A 10,007-nucleotide genomic window follows, 5' to 3' on the forward strand; every position below is an offset into this window, starting at 1 on the left:
TCTGACAGTCTTCGTGCAATTTTCCTGGGGGAGTCGACATCGAGTTATATATTCTATTACTTTTTGAATAGAGTACCCCTTCATTCGCCACCTGATCCGCTAGCCTGTTAGCGGTTCTGCGAACATGAACAAAATTGAGGGTTCTCAGTGTTTTCAGGTGGGATTGGATACATTGATATACCTACAATAACTGCCAGTGTTTCGACACCCTTTCTGGTGCTGTGCCATTGCATATTTTCTTGACCGAATTGATAATCAATTTAGAGTTAGCTTTAGGGCCATGAGTTCTGCCATATTATTAGTGGCTTCCCCAAATAACTATGAAAGATGATTTTTATGTATCCCTGCTCATCTGCTTTGTTGGTTATTTCATAGTTAGAGAAGTTTCTCCTCTAGTTCTTCAAAGTGCCAGTGATGCTGAAAATGTCCCTATCCGTTTGTCTAAAGATTGAAGCCACCCAGTTCCACAAGGTGGAGGTGAAAGGGTAGAGATTGAGTAGGTGTTCCATTGTTTCTTCCTGTAATTCACATAACTGGCATCTAGATGGGCCTGCTACAACTCTTCTCTAAAGGTTACCCCAAGTTAGAATTTTCTTATGTTGCACCAACCACATGAACATTTTGATTTCCATCAAGTACAAGTTCTAGCATAGGTCCTTCCATACCTTATCAGGGTTTGGAAAGTCAAGCCCTAGGGTCAATCTCTTGGCTTATTTAAGGTTGAAGTTGCCTTCGTTGCTTCTGCCGCATCTCAATTGGTTTGACGATGTTGATGTCAAAATATTTCTTTGTTCCAAGATCACTACAAGAGCTTCTGCCTGAGCCTTCAGAGTGATCTCTTCACTATAAACCGGGTCCTTCCATGTTCTCCATTTTCCCTTATTCCTAGCCTGATCCCAGAAGTCACTTACCCTAAGTAGACCTTTATTGTCAGTGTCATTCTTGAGATAGGCTAGTTCTTCTCTTAAGAGAATAGGTTCCTGTTGCCAGTTCTCTTCCCAAAACCAAGCTAGGTTTCCATCTCTGATCTCTCGGAAACTGTGTTTCTAAATAATGGCTCTATTCTCCCATGGTTTGTTCCAAATGTGGAAGCCTTTGATGAGCCCAGACATTCGAATGAGATCCATTTATTTCCAACTATTTGCATAATTTTGTTTCCAAATCTTGGCCCATGGGGATATCGTTTCCTTCAGCCATCTCGACCACAATTTTTCCCCAAAAACTCTGCTTAGGGTTTCAGGGTAATGAAGTCATAAAAATTCATGTGTCTTAGGTTTACAGACCTTATCCCATGCAACCAAAGACCATTTCTTTTTCTCTTCCCCTTTGCCACAAAGAAAGTCTCTTTGGACATTTTTGATCTGTTGCACAACTCCTTTAGGAACAAGAAGGGCTGAAAACATGAAGATGGGAACAGTTTGTAGGACAACTTTATTTAGCACTAGCCAACCTACTAGATTCAAAGACCTGCTTGTCCATTTTCTGACTTTGTCATGGAGTTTCTTAGTGAATGACTCCCAAACAGCCTTACTCAAAGGTTTGTCCATTAGGGAAATACAAAAATATTTGGAGGGTAGCTAATCTCTTTGAAAGCCCATAATTCTAGTGAGGTTTCTCTGAATAGCAATGTCAGTATTAAAAAAGAAAATATTTGTCTTGGTAAGACTTACCTCTGTCCCAGCAGCCATAGCAAAGTGGTTCAATATTTTCTTGAAGGCTTTGGCTTCCTTGACCATGGGTGTACCCTGCAGCATAGTGTCATCCACAAATTGTTGGTGAATCAAGGCATCCCCATTTGTGGTGAGTTTAAGACCCTAGATTTTTCCTTCTACTTTGGCTGATTTGATCGCATAGTCTAAACCTTCCATCATGAGAATAAAGAGGAAGGGGGAGAGCAGATCACCTTGTTTGAGGCCTCTCGAAGGCCTAAAAGTTCTTGATGGTGAGCCATTAAGCACAATTGAAAAACTAGCTGTGGTAACAAGGGCCATTACCCATCTTGTCCAGTTGTGGTCAAAGCCATATGCTTTTAGTACTTCCTTGATATAAGCCCAACTTAGCTTATCATAAGCTTTTGGTAGGTCAAGTTGGATGTTCATATCTAATTTCTTATTGCTCTTGAGTGAATGTACCACCTCGTGATCTTGGATGATGTTGTTTAGAATTTGCCTTCCTTCCACATATCTGCTTTGTTCCTCCGACACAAGAGTTGGTAGAAGGGGTTTGAGCCTGTTTGCAATTACTTTGGATATAATCTTGTACACCACATTGCATAAAGCTATGGGTCTAAATATATTAGGTGTCATAGCTTTTTCCTGCTTTGGAATCAAAATTATGAAAGAGGCATTGAGCACCCTCAAAATAGTTTTGTTCCTCCTCGAGTCATCCACTACATCAAGGATATCATGTTTGATTGTTTCCCAACATGGTTTAAATAAGTCTACATTGAACCCATATAGGCCTGGAGATTTCCCATTTTGCATCTCTTTGATGACTTCGCCGACCTCCTCTTTAGTCACTGGCCTCTTAAGATTGTAATTGTCTTCTCTAGTTACCAACCTAGGAATGCGCTTTGTGAAGTTATTGATAAATTGTGATCTATCTATGAGGGGCTCCTCTGCTATGCTTTGGAAATGTTGTACCAGATCAAATTCTATTTCTTTGTGGGTGCTGGGCTGTTTTCCTTGAGTATCTTTGAGTTTTGAAATCCTGTCATGAGACCTGTGTTCCATGGTTGACTTCTGAAAAAACTTTGTGTTTCTTTCTCCTTCTTTTAATCATTGCACTCTTGATTTTTGTCTCCAGAAGCTTGCATTTTTCCTCTCATTCGTATTGGAGAGAGTCAGCTTGTATTTTCCTTTCCTCGGTAAAACCATCTAAGATGAGGACCTGGTTAATTCCCTGTAGTTTCTGTTCAACTTCTTTTTTGGCTTTAAAGATATTGCCAAACTCATTTTTGTTCCAATCTTTTAGCCTGAGTTTGATGTGTTTCAATCTCTAGTGTAGAAGGAACATATTAGTTCCCTGAATAGGCATGTCTTATGTCCACCATTTTTCAATATTGTTGATGAAGTCAAGGTCGATGAGCCAAATATTCTCAAACCTGAAAGGTCTATTTCTTGGAGTGCCTATACAAGAAGCTTCTAGTTGGACGGGCTAGTGATCTGAGCCTCCAAAAGGGAGGATTAAAGCAGACAAGTCAAGGCCTTTCAGAATGAGCTCCTCAGAGATTATGAATATATCAAGCTTAGAGGCAACTTGAGAAGCCCCTCCCCTTTTATTATTCTAAGTAAAGGTGCCATTTTTTGTCTCTGTATCCACTAGCCTCATGTCATTTAGGAAGTTCTGAAAGGCTATGGAGTCTCTACCTAGTGTTCTGGTCCCACCTTTTTTTTCCATAAGAGATCTGATCATATTGAAGTCCCCTCCCAAAATCCAAGGCATATCAGGATATCTTTCTGTTAGCTCCTCCAGAGAGATGAGAAGCTTGATCTTGTCTTCAAGTTTTTGAGGACCATAGACATTTTTGAACAAATAGACTTCCTTGTCACCCAAAGGTTGGATTACCATCAATAGGTAGTTTCTGGATGCTTCAACATCTAGGATTCCAAGCTTCTAGGGGTTCCAAAGTGTAAGAATTCCTCCTGTTGTGTTGTCTACTTTAACTTCTAGATATTCATACTTGATGAGCCATTTGTTGTGTATTTCTCTTATTTTATCTATTGAACATTTTGTTTCCTAGATAAACATCATATCTGGTTTTTCTTCTTTTATTCTATTGCTAAGATTTCTTTGTTTCCTTTTACTTCCTAGTCCCCTAATATTCCATGTGGTGAGCTTCATTAAGAAAGGTTTGTAAAAGAGTAATTGGTAAGATATTTCATCTTACCTGAGTTGATCATGAGTTTCCCACACTCTATCAGCAGCTCATTCTGTCTTTTTCTCCCTCTTTTCCTGCCTAGATTCTTAGGATTGTATACCAATGTTGCCTCCATAGTTTGAACCCCTCTCTTTTCCTAGCTATCATGGTTTCTTTTGACTCCAGAGCCCTTTGCTTGAGATCTCCAAAGGAAGAGTTGTTGTACTCTATCATACTCCTCTTGTGGTAGGGAATCAACCCCTTTGGTGGTTCCCTGCTCCAGGAACTTTTCTAAATCAAGATTCTCCCTTTCAAGAAGTTCCTGCAGCTCATGGTCCTCCATTCCAACCTCACTCGGGGTCATCTCATGGTCCCTGTCAAGTTCCATAGTGCTAGGTAGATCCTCCTTTAGTTTATTATTTTCAAGTGTATCCTCCATGCTATCATCTTTTCCCTTTTCTGTAGGACTATCCTCCATTACCTGGTTCGTCCCATTGTTCCCATCTTCTTCTTCTAATATTTTGAAGCTGTTATAACTTGGTTGCTGCTCCTCACTGATTTTATTTTGGTTCTTTTTCCCTCCTTTCCCTCTGCCTCCCACCTTGGTAAAGCCTTCAGTATCTTTTCCTGTGTTGGTTTTAATATTGTTCTCCATCTTGTTCAATGGGCAGTCTCTGAAGAGGTGCCCGTGTTCATGACATTTGTGGCATCTGAATGGGACATGTTCATAGTCCACCGCCTGCACCCATTCTTCATCATAAACTTCTAGAATGATTTCTTCCTAAAGTGCTCCACATAGGTCCATTTCTATGCATATTCGGGCAAAGGAGCTGTATTTCCCTCGCAGAGTTGCATTTGATATTTAAAAAAAATGACCTAGTTTATTGCGTGTGGATTTTAAGGATTGTGGCAGCCAATAATCTAAAGGTAAGGAGTAGAGTCTTATCCATACTGGCATTGATGTGAATATCTCTCATTTCGGGACAAAATTCATCACCCATGGTCACACATAGAGACTTACAGCTGTGTAAAAATATGGTCCCCCTTCGAATACTTTGTCTTTGTCCTCTAGGTTTGTGAACACTATTATGAAGAAACCCTTCGACCCAAGGTGAAGATTTATTTCTCCCTTAGGGTTCTAGAGGTTCTTTATCCAATCATACAAAGCCTTCTCTGTTGGCCATATCCCCATAAATTTGCATATTCGTGCATAAGTCACCATGTGATCTCTATGCAATTAAAGCGCTGAGTCACTTAAAACAACCCGGGGTCTGATGGTTGACCTAGGTTTGCAGATTCTTGTCATTTTCTTATGCTGCGCTCTCTCACTGCCTCCTCCCATTCTCTTTTCTCTTCTGCCTTCCTCGCGATTCCCTTCCTATTCCTGAGATCTGATGTTACCCTGTTTCTTAGTGTTAATACTCTCCATTCTTTCCTCGATTGGCTTCTTGAAGCGGTTAGAAACAACATGACTATAGGAGGGAGTGGAACCCCCCCCTCCTCGCCCCTTCATGGTAACTAGCTCTGAAACCCTATTCAGCGCGCTTGATGAGGAGCTCCTTCGCCTTTAATAATTTTAATATTATAGATTAAATTTTCTGAATATTAATAATTAATAATTATAAATATTAATAACTAATATTAAAATTAACATTTATAAATATTAATAATATTAAAAGTAATATTAATGTTGGTATTCATATTAATCAATATTAATATTAATTTTGTCCACAGTTCTTGGATAGATGGTAATAAGATGCTCTATGAAGGCACTCCTTGATGTGAAGTCATTGGTTCAATTTCGTGCCCGGATTGAGGTGATATATGAGACATGATGAAGATGTAGTCCTACCAAGCTTAATTTTTTTTTTTATTATTATTAATATTAATATTAAAATTCAAATTCAAATAGCTTAAAAGGCAAATTTATATTATATATTATAACCTATAATGAATTTTCAAATGAAACCTACCTAAGTTATATATTATAACTTAAAACCACTATTAAAAGTTAAACAATATTATATCTTCAAAGGTAAAACTACTATCATAACTTTTTGCTCATTTGTGAGAAATCAAAACTATGTTAATATTGGTTAAATGAATATGGTAAGTCTTTTCTTTTCATTCCAAAGAAATCAAAACCATATTAATATTGGTAAAAGGTAAAACTATTATCACCATTTTAAAATTGGTTTTAAAACCATGTTAACCACATGATTAATTAATGTAAATTTATAATCCAACACTAATTATACAAATAAAGTTCTTTAATTAAAAAAATAATTTTATTAGAAAATAGTGGTAAAACCAATATTATTTAATAGAGTGGCCTTTAAGACTAACAATTGGTAAATTCAAAAATTCCAATTAAAAAAAATGAAATACCAACTACTAAAATTCCAATACATACCAATTTTTTTTTTAATTCTAGAATACTTTTAATAATTAATATTAATATGATATAATAATTGATAATGATATTAATATTAATATTAATATTAAGAATAACAAAATTTAATATTAAAATATTACCATAATGATATTATTAATGATTAGTTCAATATAAACATTAAACCTATAAAACCTAATATATATTAAAGTTAAACTTCATATAAATTTTAATGTTATTATTAAAATTTACATCAACTTTAATATAAACTTAATAATATTAAATATGAAATATAATGTTTAAAATTTAACATAAAATTTAATATTATTATAAATATTAAAATAAAATAAACTTAAAATGTAATGGGAAAACCTAAAAACATCTCTTAAAACCTTAATCAACCTAAAACTAATATTAAAATTAATAACATTTTAACAAAAAAATGTTAAAGTTTAGGTATTAATAGCAAGTTTAGGTTTTAATGTTGATGTTAATAGTGGTTTTTATACTTGGAGATAAAGCAATAATTATATTATTGAGGGGTTTCATTATAACCTTATGTTTTTAAGATACCCTATATTATTGTAAAGTGGATTATGGGATAATTATTTGAAATAAAAAATAGATCATATAATTTATAAAATTAGTTTGAAAATAACTTTAAAACATTTATCTATTAACATTCAATACTTCTATGATATCTATTAGAATTCAATACTACTATTATATATAAATAGATGAATGGAAAATGTGGATTATATAAAATAATTATATTTATATATAGTAATTATTTAAAATAAGAAAAATTACAATATAAACTATAAAAGTAGTTTAATATAATTTTAAAATATTTATTCATTAACATTCAATACTACTATGATATCTCGATAAATAAATAGATCAATGGAAACTCATGTGTTTAAAATCTTAATTCATAAAAAAACATTTAAACAATTTATAAAATAAATTCTATATGAATTAAAATTAATATGTTTTGAGATAAAACAGATTTATTTAGCATTGTAAATTTACAAACCAACACTAATTATATAAGCAAAATTTTTTTATTACAAAAATAGATTTACTAAGAAATAGTCGTAAAACCAAAATTATGTAGTAGACCAAGAATGGATAAATTCTAAATTCAAATTCAAAGAAAATAACAAATGACAACTAATAAGATTCCAAAACACACACAAAAAATTATAATTGTGAAATTTATAGTTCACAAACTTATTTTACATTTATAGAGAATTATAACAAAAATTTATATGATACAAATATTAAATTTAATAAAAAAAATCAAACATTATAGTGAGTTGCTAAATTGTCAACTCTTACCACATTTAAAAAAGAAATATAATATTCAATACCATTTAAAAATAAATAAAATAAATAAATCTATTTTCAAATTCCCCACAAAGCCTTCATCAATAAACACCCTATAGAACACATGAAACATAACATAAATAAATAAATAAACAAAACAAAACTAAATAATGAAACATCCACACATTTGCACATGCATTTTTAAAATCCTTCAATATTTATTGGGAACCCTTGACTACAAGCAAGACAATGGAAATCTCACCCACTTAACCCATGTCAGATTTGATCAATGCTTTATCTAAGTTGCAACACTTTGATTTTGCAACAACAAAATGATTTAAAAACATAAAAAAAATTTGAATAATTAATTACATACATATGATCACTACAGCAAATTATCAATGCTCTATATACTAGACGCTACACTTTAACATCATTAACAAGAGTTCTTCACATGGCTTTGAGGGCATTATGAGTTCATTCCTCAAATCTTTGCAACTGTATCAATTTGCATTACACTCATAGTTCTCAACATACACTATCTTACATTTTCATGACATACACTATGTTACATCCTTCTAGTGAAGCTTCATCTAATGTGTGGTTATCTGCATGGAAGAGGCCAATTGAAACATCTGCATGGAGGAGGCCAATTGAAAGGGTAAGTGATGGCTCTATGAAATTGACACTGTAAGTGAAGTCAATGTCTTACATCCCTCTCGCTAAGTTTAGTATAGGCTAATTGAAACAGTAAGTGATATCTACGCAGAATTGAAATTGTTGGTGTTGCTAAGGTAATTGAAACTAATGGTGATGGTGATTAGTAAGTTTCACAACAATTTTTAATCTTTCCATTTGGTCTTAATCAATGGCTTCGTAAATTTTTAATGAAGGTTTATAAATTTTAATTCAAATATGGTTTAATCATATCCAAAAAAGTTATTATTGTAAATTTCATTCATTGATTTAGTGAGGACTACCAGAATATACCAACATCTTTCAATTGAGACCATCACATCAAAAAAATAATTGAAAAAAAAAATAAAGTAACCAATTCCCATAGGAACCCTATCGGCGTAAATATGTGCAATGGATCCAGTGACAAACTCTTGTGCTGTACTATTGCGTACACATCCAATACCCAGAGCATTGGCCATAGTATCCCTCTGCAAGAGGGGGCTTCAACACCCTCCTCACGTCAACCACGAAAATGAGTCTGACTTCGCGATCACCAGGAACTCGCAGAGCAGTTATTTTAGCCCGCCATGCCAACGCGGTTAAAACCTCGAATGTGCTACAATTTTCCTTCAGCTCTTCTGCTATGGGTTGTTTTATCCTTTGTAAAGCATCGGAGCTGAAGAAAAACGAGGAGTTCACCAGATCGTTAGTTTTCACAGTAGCCAGATCTATGGCAGAATTAGGGTTGAGGAGAAATCCACTTTCGACGAACTAGTCATGCTGAAAATGGACTATAGGAGGCTGGTGGGGTTTGAGAACTTCTCTCTGCCATACTGGTTCAATGGAAAGCTTCGCCTTTCCTCTAGCAATCTCGCCAACTCCCTTTAGAAACTGCGCTGCCCCTCGCCCGTCACACACACTATGGTTGAAACTCACACCAACAACAAGGCCCCCACAGTTGAATCTTATTACCTATTAGTTTCAAAATAAAAGTCAGCCAATCCATTAAAATCTTACGATTAATGACAGAGGGAGGACCAAGAGTATGAGGAATAAAGTTTACCTGAAATATGACTAGGGGGGCTTCCTCGAACTCAGCAACCTGATGGAGCACAGGGTCAAATGACAATTTCGGTTCTTCCAATATACCCAACTTTGAAAGACTGGTGTCCATGGCGGCTTCAACGAAAAGGGCACCATCTTCCGTGCATTCTACTTGGAGCTTTCGGCCATCTTGGGTTTTCTTTACCCGGCCTGCTAGTGGGTAATAGTAATTCAATGCTTCTGACAGTGCATCCGAATGATTTTCACAGGATTTTGGGCTTTAGGAGGACCGTTAGTGTAAACCAGCAATGCATCAAATCTTATTCTCATGAAGAGATGGTCGTCGAGATTGGAAAGGTAGAGGATGCTTTTGGGAGAAGGCCGGAAAGGTTCTACCATGGCAGACCTTACTACTTTTACAGGCACCTGAACTTGGGAGCAATATTCCTCAATGTCAAGGCTCCCCATTGATCAATCCTAATGTTCGACTTCTTACTTTAAGTTCTTCTTCAAAAGTCCTACTCTACAGTGTGCATGAAGGAATGATGATGGTCGGATTAAATAGGCGGAATTTCTTGATTATTAGGGAATTGTGTGGACTTGCGGGGTGCCTTGGTTAGAAGTCGTTTTTGTCGCACTGCATAAAATTTTTTTGGTTCTTGGAACCTAGAAAGGAGGATGACACTTGCACACAAAAGTCAAAAT

At 35.1% G+C, this 10,007-nt stretch overlaps 1 pseudogene; it reads right to left on the reverse strand.

The window, feature by feature from the left end:
• Positions 1-9,770, reverse strand: part of LOC149243654 (taxadien-5-alpha-ol O-acetyltransferase-like) — a 34,478-nt pseudogene extending 24,708 nt beyond the window's left edge.
• Positions 9,771-10,007: the final 237 nt, after the last annotated feature.

The sequence above is a fragment of the Pinus tabuliformis genome, chromosome 8 (genome assembly GCF_031772625.1).
Source record: "Pinus tabuliformis cultivar Carrire ecotype Pingquan chromosome 8, CPIR1, whole genome shotgun sequence".
In the NCBI taxonomy this organism is placed as follows: Eukaryota; Viridiplantae; Streptophyta; class Pinopsida; order Pinales; family Pinaceae; genus Pinus; species Pinus tabuliformis.